Genomic DNA, 27,707 nt, shown 5'->3' on the forward strand with positions numbered 1-27,707 from the left:
TGAGCATTAAGTGTACCATGACTCAGTGATAGTCTGGAGGTACGGTATGCTCGATTTAAAAAGAAGAAATAGCTGGCAGTCCCATACACGCCAGAAAGAAGCAGTGTGCGAAAGGTAGAGTCGCTGATAAGTGGAGACTACTACATATCCAAAGCTTAAGGCTCCAAGTATTAGGAGATGTAAAGAGACTAGTAATAGTCAACTTGCAAAAAAATACTAATCATATTGTCAAGCTTGCTTCGTATGCTGGTAGCAGTGTATTTAGATCAGGGTAAATATTCGAAACAAGAACGCGAGAGCAGCTGTAGCACCTACCTGTCCGTCGGTACCCCGGGGCGGTCTTTGAGTAAAGACCGGAGGTGCAGACGGTGAGGTCTTAGCTCTCTTTATAGTCAGAGCAATCAGGGTGGCTTCACGTGAGAAGATAATCGGAGGGGGCTAGGCCAGTGCCTGTCCCGTTTCCACTTTCAAGTGCGCATGTGTGGAGGGACCAATACTGATACAGGAACACCTCAATCATATGCGCATGCGCGGAATCAAGCCGTTAACCGGCACCCGCGAGTAAATCCTCATATTCGTACAAAAAGAGAAATCTCGTAGTATCTCTCGAAAAGAGAGAACAAACCAACAGAAATATACTCTCTCTGTGGCATAGACGACACAAGTGAAAAACACACAAATAAAAGATAGAGGAAGCCTTGTTGAAATGCCAGAATAGCTATGTTCTGGAAAAGGCTACGGCAGTGCCTGTACAGTTTTTGCGAGTGTAATGAGCTTAAGGTGGCAGACAAAGTCTAATGCATGAGTGCCTCAATACTGTGCACATGTGTGTTATATGTCCCTATAGGAACCTTCATGTTTAGACAACGGACGCTGTCTCTTGTGATGGAAATAACAATTCTACACTACAAAATTGTAGAGTTATAACTGTTTGATGAACATCCAAGCGATAAGCTATAGTTTCTTTATCTTACTACAACAGCCAAGGAATATCATCATTAAGCCCCATTGTGTCAGAGTGTAAACGGTGTACCCATCTTTGTTCTCTGCGAAGCAGAAAGCGTTGGACATCTGTTATATGTGGTGGGATGTAGGGTTGTTCTAGACTGTAGGTCATTTTCTTTGTGGCCTGCTGATATGAAATGATTGGTGAGTTTGGTCGCACTTTTCTTACACCGTATTGTGCTTTTGTGCTCTGAGATCCTCAATTTGATCTTACAGGATGCCATGCCCACATAGTTCTTTTTACAGGGGCATTTTATCAGATAAATCACCCTTTCGCTGTTACAATTGGTGTGTGTGTTTAGGACCCAAGGTCTAGTAGTGCCAATATCTATCTCTGTTGTATGTGAAGTTTGAGGGCATACTGAGCATGTCCCGCAAGGAAAATGACCAATGACCGGAGGCAAACCCCATAAAGTAGTATTTGTAGGGTTTTTTTTGCCTCTAGGACGTGTGTGCACTAGTTGGTCTTTTATGTTAGAGCTCCTCTTAAAAGCAAATAGAGGAGGAGGCAAAACACTGCCTTCAATTTTAAGCACTTTTCAATTCTTCAAAATACTCTTCTTTAGTGCATTGGAGTAGCTACAGAAAGTATTGACACAGGTAATTCTCTTTTCTTCGTCAGTAGGATTACTGATCTTTTTCTCCAGGAGTGCTTCCCTGTGATTGTTCGCAGCTCTTTTCATAGATGTCTTAATGGTTTTCATGGGATATTGCCTCTCTTGTAGTTGCGTAGAAAGATGGAAAGCATGTTCCCGGTATTTGGACAAATCAGAACAGTTACGGCGTACGCGAAGAAATTGTCCGAACGGCAGGTTCTCTCTTAAAGCTTTAGGATGAAAGCTCTGGAAATGCAACAGGGAGTTTTTTGCAAGTTGACTATTACTAGTCTCTTTACATCTCCTAATACTTGGAGCCTTAAGCTTTGGATATGTAGTAGTCTCCACTTATCAGCGACTCTACCTTTCGCACACTGCTTCTTTCTGGCGTGTATGGGACTGCCAGCTATTTCTTCTTTTTAAATCGAGCATACCGTACCTCCAGACTATCACTGAGTCATGGTACACTTAATGCTCAGACCATGACCATTTTTGCGGTTCACTTGTTTCACAGTACATGGACGTTTCCCTTGGTTTTAGCTATGCTTTATGAGGAGGCATCATTCATGTATAACAACCAGCGACCTGTTGTGTTTTTCTCTTCATTTTTAACCAGAGCGGGGCCCCTTTCCCTGAGTTAGGACCAGGTTGAGGTGAGGGCAACACCCAATTCCCATGGGTAAGTGCATTTTGATTTATTAAATTAAATGCTTAAACAGCATTACTACATGCGTTTTTTGTGTGTCATTCAAGTGTGATGACATATTGCAGAGTCTTTTCAATACGTCAGGTTGTGAGTATTTCTCAAACTACTTTTTTTGTCCCTAGGTATCCGGTCCTGATATCTCTTGAACTGACTGGTGCGGTAGGATTATTTGTTTCACATAATAACTTTTTTCAATTTCTTTGTCACATTTTGTCACTAAATCACAGCAGTATCATAGGTCCTGATGAAAGCCCCGATACTTTTTTGATCAGAAAAGGGCAGAAACATGTCGACCACATTGCTATGGACATTAGCATAATGACAACTTATTTGTGCTAGATTGCCATATTGCTTTTTAAACATGACAGGGGAACTCTACCGAATAAAGAACATTTGAGTGCCGCTAGCCATTTTTACCTACACTCTTATTATTTAGTACTGCTGATGTTAGGATCCCCTTCACCAATTTATGGGTATAATGTCATCTTTGACGTAATCTCTTTGAGATCTGACAATAACCCTCTTTGGTAGCATTTTCTCTGTACGTTACCGGATGTATGTCGTTACAACGCACACTTTTACAACGCATGCACTTACAACGCATTTTTTACAACGCAACATCCATTACAACACATTCCATTACATAGCATGACACTACAACGCATTTTTAAAAACTACCTTTACAACGTATTCCATTACATCGCATACTACCTTTACAACGCATACCATTACAACGCATAATATTAAATTGCATTTAAGGTAAGTATTAGATAGTATAGGGGTAAAAATTACTATTCTAACTCCAGGGGGTGCAACAGTAGGGAAAGTGTTGGATAGTATAGGGGTAAAAATTACTATTCTAACTCCAGGGGGTGCAACAGTAGGGAAAGTGTTGGATAGTATAGGGGTAAAAATTGCTATTCTAACTCCAGGGGGTGCAACAGTAGGGAAAGTGTTGGATAGTATAGGGGTAAAAATTACTATTCTAACTCCAGGGGGTGCAACAGTAGGGTAAGTGTTGGATAGTATAGGGGTAAAAATTACTATTCTAACTCCATGGGGTGCAACAGTAGGGAAAGTGTTGGATAGTATAGGGGTAAAAATTACTATTCTAACTCCAGGGGGTGCAACAGTAGGGTAAGTGTTGGATAGTATAGGGGTAAAAATTACTATTCTAACTCCAGGGGGTGCAACAGTAGGGTAAGTGTTGGATAGTATAGGGGTAAAAATTACTATTCTAACTCCAGGGGGTGCAACAGTAGGGAAAGTGTTGGATAGTATAGGGGTAAAAATTACTATTCTAACTCCAGGGGGTGCAACAGTAGGGTAAGTGTTGGATAGTATAGGGGTAAAAATTACTATTCTAACTCCAGGGGGTGCAACAGTAGGGTAAGTGTTGGATAGTATAGGGGTAAAAATTACTATTCTAACTCCAGGGGGTGCAACAGTAGGGTAAGTGTTGGATAGTATAGGGGTAAAAATTACTATTCTAACTCCAGGGGGTGCAACAGTAGGGAAAGTGTTGGATAGTATAGGGGTAAAAATTACTATTCTAACTCCAGGGGGTGCAACAGTAGGGTAAGTGTTGGATAGTATAGGGGTAAAAATTACTATTCTAACTCCAGGGGGTGCAACAGTAGGGTAAGTGTTGGATAGTATAGGGGTAAAAATTACTATTCTAACTCCAGGGGGTGCAACAGTAGGGTAAGTGTTGGATAGTATAGGGGTAAAAATTACTATTCTAACTCCAGGGGGTGCAACAGTAGGGTAAGTGTTGGATAGTATAGGGGTAAAAATTACTATTCTAACTCCAGGGGGTGCAACAGTAGGGTAAGTGTTGGAAAGTATAGGGGTAAAAATTACTATTCTAACTCCAGGGGGTGCAACAGTAGGGTAAGTTTTGGATAGTGTAGTGTAATATTATGTGTTGTAATGGTATGCGTTGTAAAGGTAGTATGCGATGTAATGGAATGCGTTGTAAAGGTAGTTTTTAAAAATGCGTTGTAGTGTCATGCTATGTAATGGAATGCGTTGTAATGGATGTTGCGTTGTAAAAAATGCGTTGTAATTGTAGTGCGTTGTAAAAGTTGCGTTGTAAATGTTGTTCCCCTACGTTACCAGATCGCAATTCCATGAACTGGTTCGTCATATTGAGATGCACAGACCCAAATGATGACAAATTCACCACCTTAAGTGATTGATGGGTCCTGTCCTAGAAGGGTTCTCTCTCAAAGAGATGTCGGAGTAAGGTTAGAAATACTTTCGCCTGTAAGTTATTTTTGACTCAGCTAGAGACCCGGGTGTTTAGCATATTGAGTATTAGGGGAAACACAACCTGCAGGTCTATAAAAAGCGATTTTCCCTTGGACCTCCCCCCCACATTGATTTGTGTTACTAACTATAACTTGCACCCCCACCATGCACAGTTTTCTCATCAACAATTTTACAGCAAAAGTTGAAGTGATTTTATCAATGATGTCATAGAAGATCTTATGAGTGATGTAATATGTGGGGTAGGTAGCAGAGCCGGACAAGGGCTTGAGTTAGAGTTACCTTAGTTCAATCAATGTAACAGCATGCAGTGAATTTTACTCATTCAAAGCAACAATTTAAACAGCATGCATTATATTTGTACTCATTCAAAGCAATCAATGAAACAGCATGCAATGAATTTGTACTCATTCATGAATACTGTGCTGTTTTTTTCCCATGTTTAACTTGTAGGTAACCCAAAGAGATCCAGTTGGGTCAAGCGTCTGTTGTTTATAAGTGGAGCATTGAATGTCCTTCTACTGCTGGCTGGTATTAGATTCGGATTTTTGGGTAAGTGCTTAGGTTTACAAACACTGGAGGGATGCCATGCTAAAAATGTAAGTGGTGTTCAGCTAAACATAGGGTATCATGAGATATATGTGAGCAGCCAATTTATTACATTAAATGGCCTCCTTTCTCCCCGGAGTTACCAAGGCTTATAGTACCAGTAATTTCAGGAGGGCGCAATTACTGAGGGGTTTATTCCAGAGAGCAATGAGTTTCTCCTTAGAAATGAGGAATTAGCTGTGACATTAGTAATTCCACTTCCGATTGCCCCAGATCTTTCTCATTTTACAAACGAATTTCAGCAGAGGTTTCAGCTGCTTCCAAAAGGTGAAGATCCTGGGGCAGATTTACAACTTCTGGGGCCTCCCTGCATATCAGCAGGGATGCGCCAAGAAAAATGAGTCATGCAAAACTACCCGTGCGCCACCATGGCTGCGCTGCATTTACAATGTGGCGCGCTGTGGCGCACGGATAGGTAGATGCGTGACGTATCTGTTGGCATAAGGTTGGCGCAATGCGAGATTCATGTTGTGTCGCGGGCGTGACGCAACTCCAGCACTGTTCCAACCCGACCTATCTCCAACATGCTGCATCACGCCTTATGCCTGCTTCAAGCATGCGCAAGGTTTTGACGCAGCGGCATCGGAAAAGTGACTGAGTGAAATCTTGTAGATTTCACTACGTCACTTTTCCAAGGCTTTCCTCCGACGGAACGCCGAAACTGCGACGGGACGCCCACATGAAACCTGACGCAGGTTTCATGTGGTACAGTGCTTTACAACGTGACACATCTGCCTAGATGCCTTACGTTGCAAATAAGTTGCAACGTGGTGCATGGTTTACGCCGCCGATGCATCACACAAGTGATGCAACAGCGGTGTAAAAGTGTTGCAAGGGGCTTGTAAATCTGCCCTCTGTATTTAAGGCCAAATGGTAAACAACAGAAAGAACAAAAGGGGAATTACTGCTGAAAAAGAAAAATAGAAAGAATACAATAAGCAATTTAGAATGAACCTGAAACCGTAGGGTGCCACTGCAATTAACTAATTTATTAATTCCCCCTAAGTCTATAAAATATGAGAGATTGGTGACCAATAGAACTACTGCATGAGTAGGCACCTGGACAGCTAGATTGCCACTTGCCTGTGGCCTCCAGTTCCTGCTTGTTCCAGACTGATCCAGTGACACCGCAGCTGCCCAGGTTTTCCCACTGGGGTTTTCCTGACCGGGTTTTCCAAATCACCGTTCTTCCTGCTAACATAAGCAACACCAATGCCACAACCTACTTAATACAGGACCCAAAATAACTGCAGTACTGGACCGCCATTTGCAAGCTCGTCTGCGCCTGTGCACACCTCCACCTCACCAGTGCCATTACACTTGGCCCTCCTGCCCCTGAGGATACACCATCACTGAGCACTACACCCTCGACCACAGATGCTGCAACAAACACTGCCCCCACGCTGACCCAAGCTTCACGGTAGGACCTTTCACCTACACTCATTGCCACTTCACCTGCCACTGCACACACACCAGCCCACCTACCAGCCCCACCCCAAACACACCACAGGCACCACCTTAACAAAAACACAAACTCTCATGTGCCCTTTCTCAACACGCACTCACTATGCAAAGATTTCACTGAATTATGGGACCTCATCACCACCCTTGCACCCGACATAGTGTAGCTCACTGAGACCTGGCTCAACCTCACATCCGCCCCAGACATTGCAACTAACCCTGGGCGTGACACTACGCTTCGCCCACGTAGTGTACGTTGCGCTGCCTGCTTCGCAGTTTTTGAAGTAGGCGAGGCAGGCAGCGCTACGCACACGCCAGGGCGAAGCGTAGCTGCCTGCCACCCACCACCCACCTCCCGCCCACCCTCCTTTTAAAACATACCCTAATTGTAAATTAAATAAAAGTAAAGACACTTACCCTGAAGCGCGGCGTCTCCGGGGCTCCCTCTTCCTGGTTTCCAACTTCTTCTGACAAATGCGCATGCTCGGACGCCCGCGCATGCGCATTTCTCGCATTTCCCTTTATGTGTGGAAATGTCAATAGAGTCATTGAGGATGGGTGTTTGATGCTTTGCTGTTCGGTAGGAATATTTTGGTGAATGTGGGGTGGGGTGGGGCAAGGGTCAGATGGGTCTCCTGCGTGTATGGTCTTCTTGGTAGTAACACTTTCTACAGTGGGGATGGCATGCCACAAGGTCAGGATTCATACTCTGTCATGATGGGAAGATAAGTTACAATGGTGATGGGGTCTGCTTAAGGATTGAAGATGATAAATATTGAGGTGATTTTGTTACAGAAGAATTCTGAGAACTTGTTGCACAGGTCTTGTGAGGGGGTAATGTTGTGGGGGGCAGCAGGAGGTGTGGTGAAATCTTAGATAATGGCAAAGAAGTTCTTGCTGCTGTTAATGCCGGCGTCGGTGCTGTCTGCAAGAGCGATGTGCTTGGTGTTCAATATCTGCTGGTGGTAGCGTCTTAGGGCTGATTTCAAGATGTCTTTATCTGTGGTGTCTTGACTTGTTCAAATATTCAAAATCTTGGTGTATAGACAAAAAATCTTGTTGTCAAGTCTTTTTGCATTTTGTGATCTCTAATATGACCACTGCTTGGCTTCTTTTACAGAGAGAACAAGTAGAGTTTAACAATTTATCCAAAGGATAGACTGGCTTGGCATTGATAACAAAAGAATAGGCATCTATTATTTGTACAGACTAAGGGGCAGATTTATGTTGCACTTGCGCCACTTTTGCGCCGCCGTTGCGTCACTTTTGTGACGCAGCAGCGGCGCAAATCCTGCGCCATGGTGCGGGGTATTTACAACGTGACGCATCTGGGAGATGCGTCACGTTGTAAAACCCTGCGCCACATGTAGGCGTTCCAGGGCAGGTGGGGGCGTTCCGGCGCAGGAACGCCTCCTAAAAGTGGCTGAGTGAAATCTACAAGATTTCACTCAGTCACTTTTAGGCCCATGCTGCGTCAAAACCCTGCGCCTGCTTGAAGCAGGCGTAAGGATTGACGCAGCATTGTACAGATAGGGCCCCCCAGAACATTGCTGGAGCTGCGTCGCGCTTGCGACGCAACTCCAGCAATGCGCCACTTTTATGGCACAGATGCGTCACGCATCTGTGCCGTTTTTGCCCCATGGTGCGCCGCATTATAAATGTGGGGCATCCATGGTGGCGCAGCTGTGGCGCATAATAATTGGCGCATCCCTGCTGATATGCAGGGATGCGCCAGTTAACATAAATCTGCCCCTAAAAGTCTATCCTTCTAAATACTCGTCTTAGTGTAATTGAAGCCTGACAACTATTACCTCATTGGTGTCTATCCAGGTCTGGCTAGAATTGCTTTGGCTGTGTATGAGCCCATGCTATCAACACAAAAAATACACAAAGATGGCCTTTGGGCCTGCCCTCTCCATCTACTGGTTTGTTTGGTGTATTCACCCTTTAGCCACTCCTTGTAGGAAGTGCCATTCATATTCTGGATCAGCACTGAGAAGTAATTTTCCTCACTATCATGTTTTGGCCATTAGACTTGTTAGTCTACCAGCCTAGGGAGGATTACAATGTGATTCATTGACAGTGAAATATCCCTGCAGTGGCACTAAAGGCAAATTATGTCAGATTCATCTTGCCAACCCTGTCCCCCCTAAAAGCCTCAGTGCCCCTCAGAATCCAGCTAGGGATGCTGCTGATCAGTCTCAAGTAACTGACCAATGTGCAACCATGCCCAATACAGGCTCCTCTGAGAGGACAGCCAGGACATCCACAGTCTTTGAGAGGGGTACATGGCTCAGTGGCAGCAGTGCACCCAGGCTGACCCTTGCTGCTTCAAAGGCAAGCTTAAAGGCACCCGTGAAATGCAATCAGTGCTGCACACTGCACACTGCACACCCTGCCTGTGTTCTATTCTTGGAGCCAAACCCGCAGCTGCCATCTATGTGAGCGGCAAATGTTCAATAAAGGGAGTAAGTCCGAGACAAAGCAGTCCATGGTTCTGGGTAAAGGACAGACAAATGCAGAGCCTTATAGCTGCCACGCTTATTTCAGTGTGTGTTTTAAATGAAGTCCCCGGCATGTGCAGTTTGAAAATACTTTGAAAAATAAAAAATAAATTGTGCCAAATCAAACCAAAAAAAATATTTTCCATCTACATATGTTTAGAAATACTCAAAATCATCAATTAACATCTGTGGAAGTAAGAAGAATCCCAAAGTGTCCAAAACTTACTTTACGGGTCTGGAAGCTCCAAGATGGTCCTTGAAAGTTTGCGACTTCAGGTCCTACAATCCACTTGGACAAAACTCTTGCAAATCTACTGGTGTCACTCCAGGCTGGGGATTCTTGGTGTTGATGGTCGAGGTGAGCTCGTTTAACCTGTAGCTTGCAGGGAGACCACTTTTTAGTCCTTTTGAAGCAAGTTAGGTCCACAGGGCTGTAGTTCCAGATTGTGCAGCAGGCACAGTCTTTCAGAGTGCAGGGCCTGATTGGTGCAAATCAAACTTCCAGCATGAACCCTTCTTCTTTCCTTGGTTTCAAGCAGCAGATCTAAGATGCTCTGCCCCTCTCAAATACTTTTTAAGTGTTCTCGGGATAAAGCAGGATAGCATTACTGTCCAATGAGGCACAGGGCAATACCCCAGAGTATGACCATTTCCTCCAAAGTGTGACACTATGGTCTACCAGAAAGCACTATTCATCCACAATTTAATATGGCTGAAGTCTCAGCAGAGAGGCATGAACTAGCTAAACCAACCTGCAGAATGTCTCATCTCCATAGTATCCCTCCCCATGGCATTTGCACATTCCTTCCTTAAGCCTGCCATTTGGCTAGGTTCAGAGGGTAGAGTGTAGATTGGCCTGGCTTCTTCAGCCTATCCCCTCCGCACTTTGAAGATCATGGTTTACAACCCCTCCCCCTTGCTCTGGCTTTCCTGTGGAGCAGAACGCTCTCCTCCCAGGATGGCTCCTCACCCCGGGTGCCACTTTTCACTTCATCAAAGCATCACGGCTAATCCACTTAACTCTGGCCAATCAGGGCAGAGCATTAGATGGATGAATTTTGGCTTACAGATAAGAAAGTCTTATAACATCTTGCCTGTACATTTGAGGATAAATTCAACAATAGCATATTGTTGGATTTATCAATGCAATTCTGCTAAGTCCTTGAATGTTATTTTCTTTAATTCCTAGCGGGAGTTATTAATTAGTAACTTATTGCCATGTTAACCTATGTGGCTAGACCTCTACAATGGGGAAAATGAACGGGGCAATTTCTCCTACACCAGGTCTTATAAAACATATTTTATAAAGACCCTGCCTATTTCTAAAGGACCGCCCTACCCTGCGAACACATAGGCTTCGATTTTGGGAAGCACTTAACCACAACGAAGGAATGTGCAATTTCTCTATCCTAAGACATATAAAACTTTTTTTATAAGGGTCCTCCTTATAAGTACCTGACCCCCCACCCCTGGGACACTGAGGGGAGACTAGGTGGTACCTAATATGTCAATATTTTGTAGCTTATTAACTTTTAATTGCCCCAAAAACCAAAGTTGACTTTGGAAACAATTTTAAATTTAAAAGCAGTCCTGCAACACAGGGCTGCTTTTAAACTGACCTCAGGCTCTCTGCAGTGCACACATGCAAGTGCAAAAAGGCTGCTGGCCTCTAATCTGCCATGCCCTATTACATACTAGGGACTTAAAGGTAGTTTTGATCCCCCTGCCATATTATGTGCCACTCGCAATAGTGTGTCCTGCTTGAACTGACACCGTCACGCTACAGGAGTAGCTTCAACCACCTACTCTGTGCCCTGGGAGCCGCTGGGACGCCGGAATCAGCTGTGCAACAGCAGAGGAGGGAGAGGCGCAGGCCCCGGGACTGCGAGGACCAGCATCCAACTGCTCCAGCTGGTCCTCTTCCCGCGTGAGCCGCGCCCCCTCACACCGCCACGCCCCCACAATTTACCATCCTTCAAAGAGCGCGCTCCGGACCGCGTAACGCGGGACGCAGCCCGGGGCGAAGACCGGGCAAAGAGCGGGCCGTTTGAGGCCGTTCGAGAACGTGAGAGCCCGGCCCGGCCCATCCTCCAAATCCTTGTTATCGAGAGAATCACATTGCAGGTACTTACTACTTCCGTGTCTTGCCTCTGCTAATTCTATAGCTGTCTCAGAAAACACCCCTTGTTCCTATCCCGGCAAAAATGAATACGAGATCCAGCAAGCATAAAAAATAAAAAATAAACGGTATAGGAGAGAAATTGCTAGGCCCAATGGATGACTTTCTCGCAAAAGCCAATACATTCATAGACCAAAGTTTAAGTTTAATTGAGGGGAGGGTCTCAACAGAACTTGCAATGGCGCGCCGATCCTCAATGGGTCTATTGGCAAACGTGAGATCTCCGGTCATACAGCCTCGGATACCTCAAAGGGATACAGCTGCAAACAGACCTAGCCTCCCTAACACTGTAGACCTATCAGCTTCTCAACTCAGTATATCCCTTGCAGAAAGTGATCTAGAAAAAACCCCAAACATTTTTCTCGATCCTACCCCCGAAGAAGTAAGGCAAAAGAGAGGGAGGAGGGAGGGGGCTATAAAGAAAAGAACCGTTAGGAAAAACTTAAACCAAACTGAAAAAACCAAGCCAACCGATCATCCAACTTTGGTCGGAGATACAGATTCACTCGAATTGCCCCATGATTCTGTCTCCTTAAATAAAAACGTGATAGAAATTCACCAGCCACCACATGCCCTCCAAGATATTACTACGCCAGATTCCCTAACCCCACACCATCAAGGCAAAGAAAGAGACTTATCGAAACTAACTAAAGAAATAGCTTCCCTTTTAAATTCCTATATTCGTCCATTAGAAAGCAGACTGACCAACATCGAGAGTCAATTAATAAAGATCTCTGGCTCTATCAAATCTATATCCTCTCAAGCCCTTCCAAAACCAGCTTTAAATCCCACGACTGCGCCTTCGACACTTAATCAACCTGCAACTCTATCCCTTCCACACCCCAAAAAACAACCTTCACTAATACCCCCAATAGTACCAAACATCCGTAACCCACAAAACCCAATTCCCAAACCCTTGAATATTCCCACACAAAATAATCCCCAGGTTTTGTCATCGCCAAAAACGCCAAGCATTAGTATATCTGCCCCCAAAAATCTAGCTACAACAAATACGCAGCCATTAAAAATCAAAGGACCCCTGAAAGGGACCACTGAACAAAGACCCAACCTAAACATGCCACCTGAGGCGTGTCCATATGTGGTAGTCATGACAGGGGTCCCGGAGATTACAGGTGAGGGGACCGAACCAAACTGGTCATTGAAAAACAAGGTCCAGTATTGGTTGAATACAAATCGTCCGGTTCCCCCACCTTGGAAAGCAAGAATAGTTTCAGTCACTAGGACCTCGTGGGTGGGCCACAGAAAAAAAACTATTCGGGGAGACTGTGTCGTAATTACATTTGAGGACCCCACAATAGCTGAGTACATCTGCTCCTGGGAACATAGTAACACCACAGGGGTGATCACTATAAGATCGTTGTCTTACTTTTACCCAAAAAGACCTAGTAACAATAACATCTTAAACGACATCGATAATATCTGGCGGAAACCCATTCCACAGCCCTGGGAATTAGAGTTCATCGGTCCAAATCTACCGCTACGACATTGTGACCCTCTCAACTCCTGGTGGCCTGTAAATCAGAATCTCCAGCAAAGAGAAGCCCCATGGCAGACTATGGGCCCACAAAATAGACCCAGAAATTGGGAGCAGTGGGAGAGACCGCCCCACCAATTACATGGACTTAACTACAGAGATACCATCAAGGGGCAAAACTGGTTAGGCATTCCGACCACGAATCGCTTCAGCGGTCTGGAAATGGTCGATTGACTAACGACTAATTCCTCGGAGACCTCACAAATAACCCCGGCACCATCCATCCCTATTATAGCGGCTGTACAAACAGAAGCTATCGTTCCAGATTGTACCTCTTCACAGCTTTCTGTGATCTTTTGGAATGTGGCGGGTCTCCGAAACAAAATAGAGGACGGCTCTGCAGCAGATTTTTTGAAGGAGACACAAATCATCTGCTTACAAGAAACCTGGTCAACTACACCTATACATTTCGAGGGATACAAAACATTTACATCGCCTGCCCTCCCTAGTACTTCAGGTAGACCTAAAGGGGGATTGGCCATTTATCTAGCAAACACAATCTCCGACCTGAAGATTTCCAAGATAGACCTTCTTTCAAACTTTCAGCTCCTTACGCTCAAAATAGGGAAAAAGCTCTCCGTAATACTAATTAACATCTACAATAATCTAACGGATGACAACTTTTTGATTGTTCTTTCCCAAATACAAGGAAAAATAAATGAACATAGGCATCCCACCCAAATCAATGAATATGCTAACATAATTTGGGGTGGTGATTTTAACCTACATCCCTGCACCAAAAACGATATTTGTGGAATAGTGGATGAATTCGAGAACCCCTTACCCCACTTTATTCACTCAAGCGTGGGATCAGCCATGAATAAATTATTTTCCGAACTGGATTTGCAAATTATAAATCCCATGCATCAATCAAACAACAAAATGGAACCTACCTACAGAGGAAGGGGCTACAACACCACCGTTGACTACATAATAGCAACTGAATGCCTCAAAGAACAAATTAACAACTTTAAAATCCTGGAAAACACCTTGAGCGATCATTCCGCTTTGAAAATAAATTTTCAAGCAAACCACCTAAGAACACATATGGTAAATATAGCAAAATCCTTAACACAGAACAGGATTGAATTGGGGAAAAAAAACGGATTTACCATAAAATGGGAAAAACTGGACCCCAATACCATTACAAAACAGTTAGTAGAATCCACTTACAATAACATCTTGATTTGCCTCGATCCACATGCAGGGATGCATGAAATCGTCGAAAACTACAAGATAATAATAGAGCAAGTGAGAAAGCTACTAACCAAAACACCTAAACGAAACACCATAAGCTCTATAGGCTGGTTCAACCAAGATTGTACCAAGGCACATACCAAGCTGAAAAAAGCTCTCGGAAATCCACTCAGAGATATTACTAATATCCAATCTCTTCGACGGGAGTATAACATCGCCAGAAAAATCAGAAAAAAAGAATTGAAACAATCTTTGTGGAAGGCTTTGCACAAAAGTGCATTCCAGAAAAACAGCCAGGCATTCTGGAAAATAGTCAAATCCCCTCTGTTAATGGAAAACAATGGCCCAAAAATAGATGTGGCCATTGAAGAGGATGTGTGGGTAAATCATTTTTCAAAAATCTTCAAACTGACATCTACGAGCAAAGAACACCATTCCATTATCAACCCAGTTGTATATCCAATCTTAATGGAGGTAGAGCTCCAGGACATTGATACGGCCCTATCATTAAGTAAGAGTGGGAAAGCTCCAGGTCCTGATGGGGTCCCAGAAGATCTATTTAAACACCTTCCAGATCTCTGGGTACCAATTCTCACCAGAGTTTGCCTTGCAACTATGAAACTTGGGCTGTTAGAGTCATGGTCATCCTCTATCATGGTCCCAATCTTTAAGAAGGGGGACCGACAAGACCCTAAGTGTTACAGACCAATTTCGCTCCTTGACTCTGTGGGCAAACTGGTTGGCAGAGTCCTTCTCGAAAAGCTACAGCAATGGGTAGAAGACAAAAACATTCTATCAGACTTACAGTTCGGGTTCAGGGAGGGCTTTGGAACCGTCGAACAAGCCCTAAATCTAAGCCTGTTAATTTCAAAATATACCCATGCAAAACCTGGTTCCATCTATATGGTTTATGTGGACCTGTCCTCCGCATTCGACTGCGTCTCGCACGCAAGGCTCTGGTCACTGTTGAGAGAAATGGGGGTAGATCCCCCGCTTTTGGACTTTCTGAGAGAGCTATACAGTGAAGCCACGGCGAGAGTGAGGTATGGGACACAAGGAGAACTGACATCGCCCTTTAGGGTAGAGCGGGGTGTGAGACAAGGCTGCGTTCTTGCCCCCTTCCTCTTCTCTCTGTACACCAACGGCCTAGAAAAATCTATGCTGAGAGGAGGGAGAGACCTTCCAAGAGCAAAAGGTCGCCCGATCCCCGCTCTGCTCTACGCGGACGATGCAGTTATCCTAGCACGTACCCCCATTGAACTGCAGAAATCTCTATCAAAATATGCAGACTTCATGGGTGCCCTGGACCTCCATATAAATGTTAAAAAAACTTTTGTTATGGTAGTTGGCGGGTCAAGAAAAACAACAAAGCCCATCTTCTTAAAGGAACAAAGAATCGAAAAGACCTCACAGTACCCTTACCTAGGCATTATGATCGACGACGCCCTGAATTGGAAAGCGGCAGTTGAGGCCAGGAGACATCTTTTTAAACGAGCAATTATGGCATTGATGAAATTCTCCAACAAACTGGGCAAAAGACCATCGGTAGAATTGTTACAGATCTATGTTGCAAAATGTCAAGCCACTGCTCTATACGGCGCAGGGCTCTGGGGACATGTACCCACCGGCCCCGTCCAAAAAGAGGAGAACATCTTCATGAGGTTCCTTTTATCAACTCCAAGAGGCACTTCCATCTATGCCTCACACATAGAACTTGGAATCCCATATATCGAAGACCTAATAAAAATCCAACCTATTTTGCTCTGGAGGCGAGTATGGGTATCAGAAAAAAATACTCTGACTAAAACCATCTTACGCGACACTATGGATCTGGACCATGCTCACAAAATAGCCTGGCTCTCCTACGTAAGAGACTTTTTCTGCGATTTGGGCCTAGAAAAATACTATCAAATGCCGGAAAAAGTGAAGGAAATATCCAAAAGGGAATTGAAACTAGCTGCTTTGAGTCACCTGGAATCCCTTAGACTGACAACAGTGATTGCGAAAAAATCAGCCACTCATGCAATAATGACACAGCAGTCTCTGAAGATCCAGCTATATTTGACCATGGAGCTTACAACTTATGAAAAGATGCTCCTAACAAGGTTCAGAATGAATCTTTTTTTCAGACTAGTTACATTCCCGGAGAAAAACAACTGGAAAACCCAGATGGAACCATGTCCATGTGACGGTCTTTCACAACAGTCTAACCTGCATACACTACTGTTTTGCAAATTCTTTCATCCCCATCGAAAAATTTGGTTATTTCCTTTATTAAAGAAATGGGGCTATAGACAATGTCGTCCAGCTATGCTGGCTCTTCAAACTTTGGACTCTGAATGTACAGTGTATCATGTATTGAATTTTTTAAAGTGTATTATGAGGCACAGAAAAAACTTGTAAAATAGTGAAATCATTTTTTACCTAAACTTTTTACATGTTCTTTTTTTAACTGTTTTTCCAAACATATTTTTCTTAACAATTTTTATTGCGAACACTTGTTTGTCATGATATCTTTTATGGTTTTATAATGTCAAAAACCGAATAAAGATTATTATTATTATTATTATATTATGTATTAGGGCCTTATACAGGAGGTCACGCCGATCATAGGGGTACCCTAACCCATAGTGTTTCTTAGTGTATGTAGGTGTTCTCACTGTATTCTAAGTGTGTATTCAGCATAGCACTGGCCCTGGGCCCTGGGCCCTGGGCAGGCAGAGCCTTGGACAGTGAGATTCAGAGTCCCACCAGTACCTGTCAGAAATAAATGGGAGTGCCCAGGTCACAGGATGACTTTGCAACACTTGATCAATGTAATGTGTATGCTTTAATGATATATTTACTGAATCTTTGCTAATTGATTGGATTTGTGATTTGACCAATTTGCTACTAAAGCCCTTATGGCTTGGACACCATTCTCTCTGTCGTTTTCTTTGCAGCCACATTGGTTCACTGTCATCGAAATGTATTGCTAATGATACCTCCTTATTCCGTTTCAAGTAAAAAATCAGATTGTCATTATTATTCACTCTTGGTATAATAAAAGCGGACCACAAAAGAAGGGAGGGCATGGACCTGGAGCCCATAAGGGATAGCCGCCACTAAATTTATGGGAAAGTAGCCTCTACTGGGAAAGGTACAGTGTGGGAAGAATACATAAGAAGCGTGTTTGCAAGCCAAAGATGACATGCTCCGCCTGTAACATATGGTTTCTTGTTCCAAGTGCAGACACAAAAGGCCAAATATAATGAAGTAGAGCAGAATTACACCTGGGAATTCTGCTATGCTTCACTTGGAGTCTGGGCCCTAATGTGAATGGATGTTACATGTTTCTGCACATACACCAGTGTTTGTTATGCATACTGATCTGCATTCCATCTCCCTGAGCAGCAGATTTGTTGGCTGGTGAACAGTTACTTAACCAACTGTTGTGTGGACCCCAGCAGCCAGTGTCATGTGGGGGGCTCAGGCCTCTTCATCTATGGGTCATTCCTCCTGCCTCCCTGGTCACATCTTCTCCTCTTCTGCCATCTTTAGACAGTACAGTGGCCTCCTGCAGCCTGGCCTTTCATGGAGCTCTGAGGCTGTGCATGGTGTTCCCCAAATGATGATAACCAAGTTTGGCCATGGCTCTTCACTGACTCCTTGGCCCTCTCATGCCCTGAAAGCCACCCAGGGTGCACTCCCATCAGCACTGGCCATGTTTGGTATGATCTGTCTCAGAAGAACACTGATGGCAGAGAAGCTATCAGTGTCCATCTGAGACAGACCACCTCAAACACCACAAAGCACCCTGACTGCAGCAGCGGGGGAAGAAGGCTGTATCTGTGTGGCCTGGAGGAAGCAAGAGCAAAGATCTGCGATAAGAGCGACACCACTTGTATCCGCTCTGGCCATTATGAATCACAGAAACCCTCCTAGGAGGCAGGCAGGCTTTCCACAGTGTGGGAGCCCATAGCACTGCACAAACAGCCAGGTAATCACAACCGTGGGAGGCAGAGGAGGTTATACAAAGTTAAAAGAGTTTGCCTCTCTACACATGAAGACTTATGCTGTTAGAGGCTGTGCAAAATGTATGTTTTACCACAGGCTTCAAGTGGCTCAAATTATACCATAGACGTCAATGGATTCACATTTTCCTCTTATTTTTCAATGAATGTCTCACAGCAGCCACAAGTCATTTAATGGACTTACATCAGGAGCAGCGTAAATTCAGCTTCACCCTTCCACATCACAGAAGCGCAATACTTGCCTGCACCTAGCACTATATACTCTGTGTGCCTTAACTTCATTAATGTGAAGTATTACAATGTATTGTTGAGATGCTTTCACTGTAGAACACTTGGAATTTATCAATATGTGCACATTAATGTTCAGCTAACCATGAAGAATTGTAGTTCTCATACAGATTTATACTCATGTTTCAAGTTATGTTGCATTTATTTGAAAGTGCATTGCACATGACTCGTTTACTAAAATTGTATTTGTATGACTGTGGTTATTTTGAAGTTATACATGCACATTTAATCATATAATTGAAGCGCACATCATAGTGTTTAGCAGAATTAATTTGACAATGCCTGAATTTCGAAATGTATTTTTCTGCTTGCCTTGCATGTTCTCTCTCTGCGGGCGCATTTCCAAGGCTCCAGTAGTCAGAGAAAGCAGCATTGTGTATTAGTGATAGAGTGGCCTGCGAGAGAATTTCTTGGCAGAGATGTGGAAAGTCAATAAGACGAAGACGCCTCCTCTTCATAGTGTATCAGGAACGGTGGTATACTACAGGTCATTGTGAGTTTGCAGGTTTGCACCTTCGATGGAGACCCTTCATGGATCATATATTTCCACTCCTTACCACAGACTTCAACTTTTATGTAAGCTTATTTCCATGTTTCTCTTCTGGTTAATCTAGCAGGGAAGCAAGTCTTCGAAAAAGCAAATGTGATGATAAAGTCTAAATATGTACCAATGCTGCACACATATTTACATTATGGTGTGTTCCACTCCTCTCCTTGGAGTTAGTCGCTGATATTCGCTTTCCAGCAGCAGAGCCCCACCTTCTGGTAACACAGTCCTGCTAAGTATCACGCATCAGGCATTAGACTAACACATTTCATTGTGGTGTTCCACATCACTGCACTGAAATGCATTGTCACGCATTATGCATAGCACCTCAGCTGTCAAGTCAAGCCGTTTATAAAACTATCTTAATAAAGCTGTGACGTAGCAGGCTTTTTGATCTGCTCGCTCTGTTGCTTGATGCTACAACGTATTTAATACTAAAATGAGGTGCAGCGGGGACCGGACATCCCGTCATGCCGCAGGAGTTAACGTGGGAGCTTGCAGAATACCAATGTGCTCTTGCATATCCAGATATGCGTATTAATAGAGATGTGTGCACGCTTTGCACACTCTCACACTTTCCCCAATGTACTTGGCTCGTTCGGTGCTGTGAAATCATGGTGGGCGCCGTCAGCGCTGCCTGCTCACACTTCCGGCTGCTGCCTCTTCAGTGTGGCTCAGCTGTCTCAGTTTGAGAGGCAGCTGCAATAAATTTGACCCTCAGCCGTAGGAAATTCAATTACCGAAAGAGGGCCCGAGACCGAATGGAGTCACCGGCGTTGCAGTGCAGCTGGAGGTGCGCTCAAAGTGAAGTTGGAGAGATAGAGGGTGGTGTATATTAGTTCTTAATGCAACATGGCTGACAGTGGTCATTAGCCCTTCCTTTGTGTTCTCACCTCCTCAGCCTCTCAGAATACCTGTGATGCGTAGACTGTTTGCATTTCTGCAAATGGGAAGCATCTTTTCACAGACTGCAGGAAATATGAAAGCTGGGGTGGTGCACGTGTCGTGTCAGAGCACTTATGGGTTAAAGCTGGGGCACTTATGGGTCAGGCGTTTGTGACAAGCATCCTCTGGCATTGAAATACGGGCCCGCGTGTCCTTGCCACTGGATTGCACTGGGCTGATATAATACTTCGGAGGTTACGTGGCTGCCACTGGGTTTTAACAAACACTTTTGGTGCCCAATCACAAAAATCACTGCAAATGCGTGTCTAGCATCGCTCCAGCACAAACGTAAAGGAAGTGTCTGTAGTGGAAGGAAGGAGGGAGTCGAGGCGTGATTGCTGGAAGAAATAACTTTTATTCCAAGTACAAATAATAAGGCCCACGAGGAGCAGGCGGGGATACAACCGCCCGTTACGATGGTCGCGCTCCTCTCTCTATCTTCCTCCCGCCCCCTGACGTCACGGCCGACCACGACATACGATTGGCCACGACGTCAGGAGGCACAACCAACACAAAGGAAGGACGCGTCCTTCTGCCCAACACCAAGTACGTTAACCTCACGTACGACATCTCCCTTCTTAACAAAATAAAGAAACTGGCGGGGTTGTCCCACCCCGCCAGTGCCCGTACCCTCACTCTTGTCTGCACTTCCACGTCCGGTCCATCCTTGTACAGGGGAATCATCCCCATTCTCATCATCGCACATACTTCCGCCAGCGACCTCATTATCCTGCCATTCAAGCACACTGCCATCGCTCTCGGTCTCAGGTACATGACCGCCTCTCATGATGATTTCCTCTTGACCAGCTTTGAGCTTGACTATGTCGTCCTTGCTACGCCATCCTCCCCCTTCCAAACATACTGCCCCTCTTGTCGCTCCTTGCACACGTACCGGGGTTTGAAATACAGATTCCCCCTTCATCACTTTGTTTGGTTTCTTCACCAGTACCCAATCTCCCTGCGCTATTTCTTTTGCTTTGGCTCTGTTTACCATATCAGCATACCGTTTGTTGCTTTCTTGCTTAGCCACAATTCGCTCCTTGACTCTCAACCTCTCCTCAGGTACATCCTCATTTCCATCCCTCATGTCACACCACTTATTAAATTTAGGGGTAAGCTCGCTCATGCACCTTCTCCCTCTCATCAAATAGAACGGTGTGTGCCCTGTGACTTCATTGGGTGTATTATGAAAGGTGTGCACCTTATCTGCCAAAAACGCTTTCACATCTATGTGGGACGCGACTGCCTGTTGGACACCTTCCTTGAGGAATCTATTCATCCGCTCGACCTGCCCATTGCTCTTCGGGCTGTACAGTGGAGTCTTCTCTTGCTGGATTCCCAGCTTGGCCAGGAATTCCATCATCTGCCTGGACACCAGCTGGGTGCCATTATCGGAAACCATGATCTTCGGCTGCCCCTCCATCGCGAAGATTTTCTTCAACACCTTGATGACCCGTTCAGTGGTAACCTCCCTGACGAACTTGTAGTGGATCCACTTGGAGAAGTAATCCATAAGAACAATGAGATGTCTGCAGTCATCCGGTAGTAGGGCAAACGGGCCTGCGAAATCAATGGCAATCTTGCTCCATGGGCCGACCGGAATGTCCACCGTTTGCAGCTCCCTTTTTGCCGTCTTCCAATGTTTGTCGGCTCTCAAGCACGGTCCGCATCGATCTCTGAAGCTGCAGACGCCGCTGCACATTCCTGGCCACCAGTAGTATTGTTTGAGGAGATTTTTGGTGGCAGTACTGCCCGGAGGACCCCTGTGGGCTATCCTGATTAGCTTGTCTCTCAGACCTTCCGGGGGCACAAACAGCTCATGCCTCTTCAAGAAGCCGTTTTCAATAGTAAGTTCAGCGCTTATCTGCTGGAAACACCTGAGGGCTCCGTGTAAATTTCGGACCGGAGGCCAATGAGTCGTCATGTGGTCCATCACCCTTCGAATAGTCATATCTTTCTATTGAGATGCCAGCCATTCTTCCTCAGAGATGGACCCTTCGCAAATGGCCGTCGCGTCCACCATTGCCACCACGCACTCCGTGTCATCCAGGGAACAGTCTTCCTCTCCGGTCACTGGCATGCGCGATAGGCAATCCGCCCTGCTGTTAATGCCACCCTTGATGTGTCTGATGACAAAGTGGTATTCTTGCAGTTTGGACAGTAAGCGCAGAAGCCTCGAGCTGGCCTTTCCATTACCGCGGCCTTCACCGTCCATCATATGAATCAAGGGTTTGTGATCCGTGACCAGTTCGAACTCCTTGCCCCACAGATAGTTCTTCAATTTCTCCACTGCCTAGACGCACGCGAGCGTCTCGTGCTCGATGGTGCTGTAATGTTTCTCCGCATCGCTCAGCGACCGGGATATGAACGCGACGGTGTTCTCCTTCTTCCCTTGGAATTGGCAAAACACTGCGCCGATACCCTTGGCGCTAGCATCGACCGTGATCACATTCCGGTGGTCCTTGCTGTACGGTTGCAACACTGGAGCCGCAACAATGGCCTGCTTGACGGATTCGAAGGCAGCGCGTTGTTCCTGCGCCCACACGTACTTCTCATTCTTCCGCAGCAGTTTCCTTAAGGGCTCCACCGTGGTCGCGTAACCCTGAAATGAAATGAAATGAAAAAGGTATTTAATAAAGCGCACTGCGACCAAGCGGCTTCCTAGCGCTAAAACCTGATCAAGACTCACATAAATCAAACCGAAGAGTTTAGGGAGAAAAAGCCTGAGAAAAAAGGAAGGTTTTTAAAGCTTTGCGAAAATGGGAATAGATAGGGATAGAGCGGATGGATAGGGGAAGACTGTTCCAGAGCTGAGGGGCCAAAACCGAGAAGCGAGTGCCCCCGGTTCTGGATTTGCGGAAACGGGGGATGTACAGGAGAGACATGGAAGAAGAACGAAGAGTGCGACAGGGGGCATAAGAAGAGATGAGGGAAGTAATGAAGAGAGGAGCGGACCGAGAATGAGCCAGAAAGGCTAAACAGGCCAGCTTAAAAATTGAACGAGAGTGGACGGGGAGCCAGTGAAGGGATTTGAGTGCATGAACTGCATGAACTTCGAGTAATATTCGCTGAGCCCCAGGAATGATCGTAAGGCGTCTTTATCTCCGGGACAGGGAGCATCTCGTATGGCCTTCACCAGGTCCTCCTTGGGCGCAATACCATCCGGGGTCAGAACGTGCCCCAGGTATTCGATCCTGCTCTCCATGAACTTGCATTTGTCTTTGGAGACCGTCGTCCCTTTCTCCCGCAACACCTCCAGTACCTTGCCCAGCAGTTCCAGGTGCCCCTTCTCATCTTGTGTGTGGACTAGTATGTCATCCTGGAATGCCTTGACACCCTCCATATCGCAGAATAGCAGATCCATCAGCTTCTGGAAGACACCCGATGCCGATGCAAGGCTGAAAGGAAGCCGGACGTACCTATACGCTCCGAACGGGGTGATGAAGGTGGTCAATTTCTTGGATTCCTCCGTGAGGCACACCTGGTGGTACGCTGATTTCAAATCTATCAGGGTGAAGTACCTCGACCCTGACGTGGATGACAAAATCTCTTGAATGTTGGGTAGCGGATGGCAGTTCACCAGGATACTTTTGTTCAAGGACCGCAGGCCCACACACAGCCGGATGTCTCCTGTCCTCTTCTTCTTGGACGCCACAATCGCGGACACCCACTCTGATGCGCCTGCTTCCTCTATCACTCCTTCGTGTTTCAACCTGTCTAGGACAGCCTTCAGCTCCCCCCTGACGGAGAGGGAGACTGTTCTGACCTTATGCTTTATCGGCACCGCCCCCTCTTTCAACTGAATGGCGTGCACAAATCCTCTCACACACCCTACCTCATTTTTGAAGACGGACCCAAATTTGCCAATGACCTCAGCCAACCCGCCATGCACTTCATCTGGCTGGACATAGTTGACCCAGTCATCCCGCAGAACTATAGGATCGTCAGCCCCAGGGACTAGCATCACACCCAACCTCGCCAGGTCCATCCACCCCACCAGGCTCCTTCCTTTCTCAGCCACATAGATCTTCGTCTTCACAGTTCGCCCTCTAAAGGTGAGATTATCGCAGAAATACCCCTTCATCACTATGTCTTGTTCCCCAAAGGCCTTCGGGTTCACATCCGTCTCACGAAGTCGCACACCCTGCCATTTCACATCAAATGTCGTGTCAGATATCAAGGTAATAGGGGAACCAGAATCAGCCGTAAATGGCAACTCAACGGCACCAATCAGGACGGACCCAATGGGCCCCTTCACTCTGCCGTCCACAGCATCAATGGACAGCACTATGTCCGCACTTGCGTCCACATCGTAATCGCTCTCTGAGCTCACTTTCATACCCCCCCCCCTCGGTTTCCTGGTTTTACACACTGCCGCGAAGTGGCCCACCTTCCTGCACTTGGAGCAGCTTTTGGTCCGCCAAGTGATCCCGTGCCCCACACCTAAAGCAGGCAAGCGGTCTCCTGCCTCCCCCTCTATCCCTCGCCGCCTTGTCTGGAGTTTTGGGCGCACTTTTTTGCTTGTCCTGCACGTAGAACACATTCGAGGCCTGGCTCGTGCTTGCAAGCTCCTTAGTGGACACCATGGATCTCTCTATGGCTTTCGCAATGGCCACCACATCCTTTAGAGAAGGGTTCCTACAAGACAGCAACCGTTCCTGCACCTTCTTGGAATGGCAGTAGAACACCACCTGGTCTCTGATGTATGTATCAGTCATCTCCGCAAATTCACAGTCTTGAGCCAAAACGCGTAAGCATGCAATGTACTCTTCGATAGTCTCTCCTTCATCCTGTTTCCGCAATGCAAACTTGTGGCGCCCCACCATGATGTTACCTTCCTCGGAATACTGCAGTTCAAGCCGCTTAACCGCCTCCTGATACTCGTTCAGAGGAGCTAGGGCCCCCGGAGGGTTCACGTACACAGGTAAGCTGTCGAAAACCTCTTGGCCAGCCTTCCCAGCAGTCCGAATAAGAGTGCCTTCTTGCGCTCGGGGCTATACTCCTTACCGTCTATGGAGACTATATAGTTCTCAAATGCGCGCAGCCACCCCTTCCACTTCATGCACGGCTTACCAGGGGACTCGAGGAACAGGGGAGGCACGCAGATGTTGACAGGCTGCGCCATCATCGGAGAACAGGCACCACCAGCTGCACGAAGAACAGGGCCACACCACCCGAAGCAAAGACAGGTACAGGTGCTTCACCCACCGGGGCACACTCGCTGTGACAGATGGTTCGGGCTTCGCAGCACACCGCCTGGGCACCACGTGGCAGCCGGATAATAATAATAATAATAATAATAATACAGCATTTTGTAGAGCGCGAACAGCTACCTCACAAAGAGGTGTCCCGGCGCTGAAGACCGCTGGGGAACCCGTCCTGACTTTCCCTGTGAGATGGTCCCTTTCTGGGTGTCTCCAAGGTGAAACCAGGCATCCCCGGCGTCTGTGGGGGGCCGTTGTAGAGATGAGGCAAGCTTAATGCCCAGAGTTGCCGAGTGTGTTCCTGGTTAGAGTAGGTACCGAGGCGAGAATTAACGAGTCCGTTTTTGACCACGGTCCACGACCCTGCCGCGTCGGGAATTGAACCCTGGTCCCTGGCCGAATCTCTGCTTACGGGTCTGCCGCCTCTAACCAGTGAGCCACACCTTTCGGATGGCCCCCGAAGCACAGGGAACCGCAGCACCCCCGCAGCAGCTCACCGCGAGAGGCGCACGTGGGCAGGCAGGGTCACAGCACTCCAGCGAGCGCTGTAGGCAGCAGACGGCGACTTTGGAACTCGCCGGTAGACAGGCATCACCCGACAGGCATCCGCAGGAAGAAGTCGACCTCAACTGGAGTCTCAGCGGGATCACAGGGGGGGACCCATCAGCACGCTGCACAGCAGCAACAGGGGAGCGCTAGACACGTATAAAACTGGGACTCACTCATGGGCCGTACCGCAAGTTTTAACCCTCGTCGCCATTTGTAGTGGCAGGAAGGAGGGAGTCGAGGCGTGATTGCTGGAAGAAATAACTTTTATTCCAAGTACAAATGATAAGGCCCACGAGGAGCAGGCGGGGATACAACCGCCCGTTACGATGGTCGCGCTCCTCTCTCCATCTTCCTCCCGCCCCCTGACGTCACGGCCGACCACGACATATGATTGGCCACGACGTCAGGAGGCACAACCAACACAAAGGAAGGACGCGTCCTTCTGCCCAACACCAAGTACGTTAACCTCACGTACGACAGTGTCGCATTTGCAATTTCGGATCTAAATGAGAAATGTTATTTATAGAGAAAGTCATATTTTTAGGGACTGTAATGGAACTATACCATAGCTTTTACTTTCACCAAAATAGGGAAACCTTCCCCGTGGAAGAACCCCTCTGATAGATGAGTGAGGCAGGACTTGATTTAAAACAAGTTCAATATATTACAAGAATTCAAGCTCCATTCTCCAGGCTTCTCTTAGCTTCGCTGATGCTTTCATATAACTTGATAATAATGCAAATAAATTGCATACAACTGTCAAACCAAGACCATCTCTGCAGGCAGATAAACACAAGAACATTAACTAATGTCTCCTAATCGCCTTTGTAGAGCTGTTGCCTGGCTGAGAGATTGTTCTCTCTTAAAGGGGCATCCTCTGAAGAGAAAGCAACAGGCCTCTGCTGCACCACTAACAGACACCACCAGTAAGCATTCCAAAATGTTCTTTCTTTGATGACCTCTGCTTGGATGTTGACACCTATTGTGGCATCGTTCACTAGCTGGCCCACGCCCTCTAACGAAGAGTCTTGGGTAGCACACACAGTATGATTCAGACGAGCTTGACACGCAAAAGGGTGTAATTTCAGGTATTTATGTTTCCCTCGTCTTCAATGCTTGATTTTGCTCTCCAGAAAGTGTCACTCATAGTCGTTGAAATGTCACTCATAATTACACTGAAATTGTTAAAATGTCACACGTAGGAATCTGAAACCTTGGCCGCTATGGTAACACGGGACAGGCTGCAGCGTCACTAGCAGTCCCCGTCTTGCAAGAATTGAGATTACTCTGCACGCTTTGCCTCATGGGAGTAAGATGTCCAGGTGGCCATGGGTTTGGGGACAGTAGTATTCGTGTATGAGTCTATGGTGGAGTCTGCAGGGGCTGCGGGGGGTTACAAGAGTCTTCTGTGTGAAGGTGTCACACAAGGAGGCTGATGTGACACAGAAGGGGTTGTTTTGTGTTTCTAGGGTGCTTGGCCTTTAAGCGAGTAAGATGTCCAGGTGGCCATGGGTTTGGGGACAGTAGTATTCGTGTATGAGTCCATGATGGTGTCTGCAGGGGCTGCAGGGCGCTACAAGAGTCTTCTGTGTGAAGGTGTCACACAAGGAGGCTGATGTGACACAGAAGGGGTTGTTTTTTGTTTCTAGGGTGCTTGGCCTTTAAGCGAGTAAGATGTCCAGGTGGCCATGGGTTTGGGGACAGTAGTATTCGTGTATGAGTCCATGATGGTGTCTGCAGGGGCTGCAGGGCGCTACAAGAGTCTTCTGTGTGAAGGTGTCACACAAGGAGGCTGATGTGACACAGAAGGGGTTGTTTTTTGTTTCTAGGGTGCTTTGCCTCATGGGAGTAAGATGTCCAGGTGGCCATGGGTTTGGGGACAGTAGTATTCGTGTATGAGTCTATGTTGGTGTCTGCAGGGGCTGCTGGGCGTTACCAGGGTGATCTGTGTGAAGGTGTCACACAAGGAGGCTGATGTGACACAGAAGGGGTTGGTCTTTGTTTATAGGGTGCTTGGACTTAGGGTTTTGAACATGCCACACATTGCAGATGGTCGTACAAACATGATGGTTTTCTCT

The 27,707-nt window shown here is 46.3% G+C and overlaps 1 pseudogene across 1 annotated transcript in view; it reads left to right on the plus strand.

Annotated features, from left to right (window-relative positions):
* The window catches only part of LOC146813007 (killer cell lectin-like receptor subfamily B member 1B allele C), a 177,696-nt pseudogene that overhangs the window by 3,025 nt on the left and 146,964 nt on the right, over positions 1-27,707 (plus strand). The window contains exon 2 of the transcript XR_014966187.1: positions 5,032-5,130. The product of XR_014966187.1 is annotated as a killer cell lectin-like receptor subfamily B member 1B allele C (transcript). The remainder of the gene's footprint in view (positions 1-5,031; positions 5,131-27,707) is intronic.

This window comes from Triturus cristatus, chromosome 7 (assembly GCF_964204655.1).
Source record: "Triturus cristatus chromosome 7, aTriCri1.1, whole genome shotgun sequence".
NCBI classification, from domain to species: domain Eukaryota; kingdom Metazoa; phylum Chordata; class Amphibia; order Caudata; family Salamandridae; genus Triturus; species Triturus cristatus.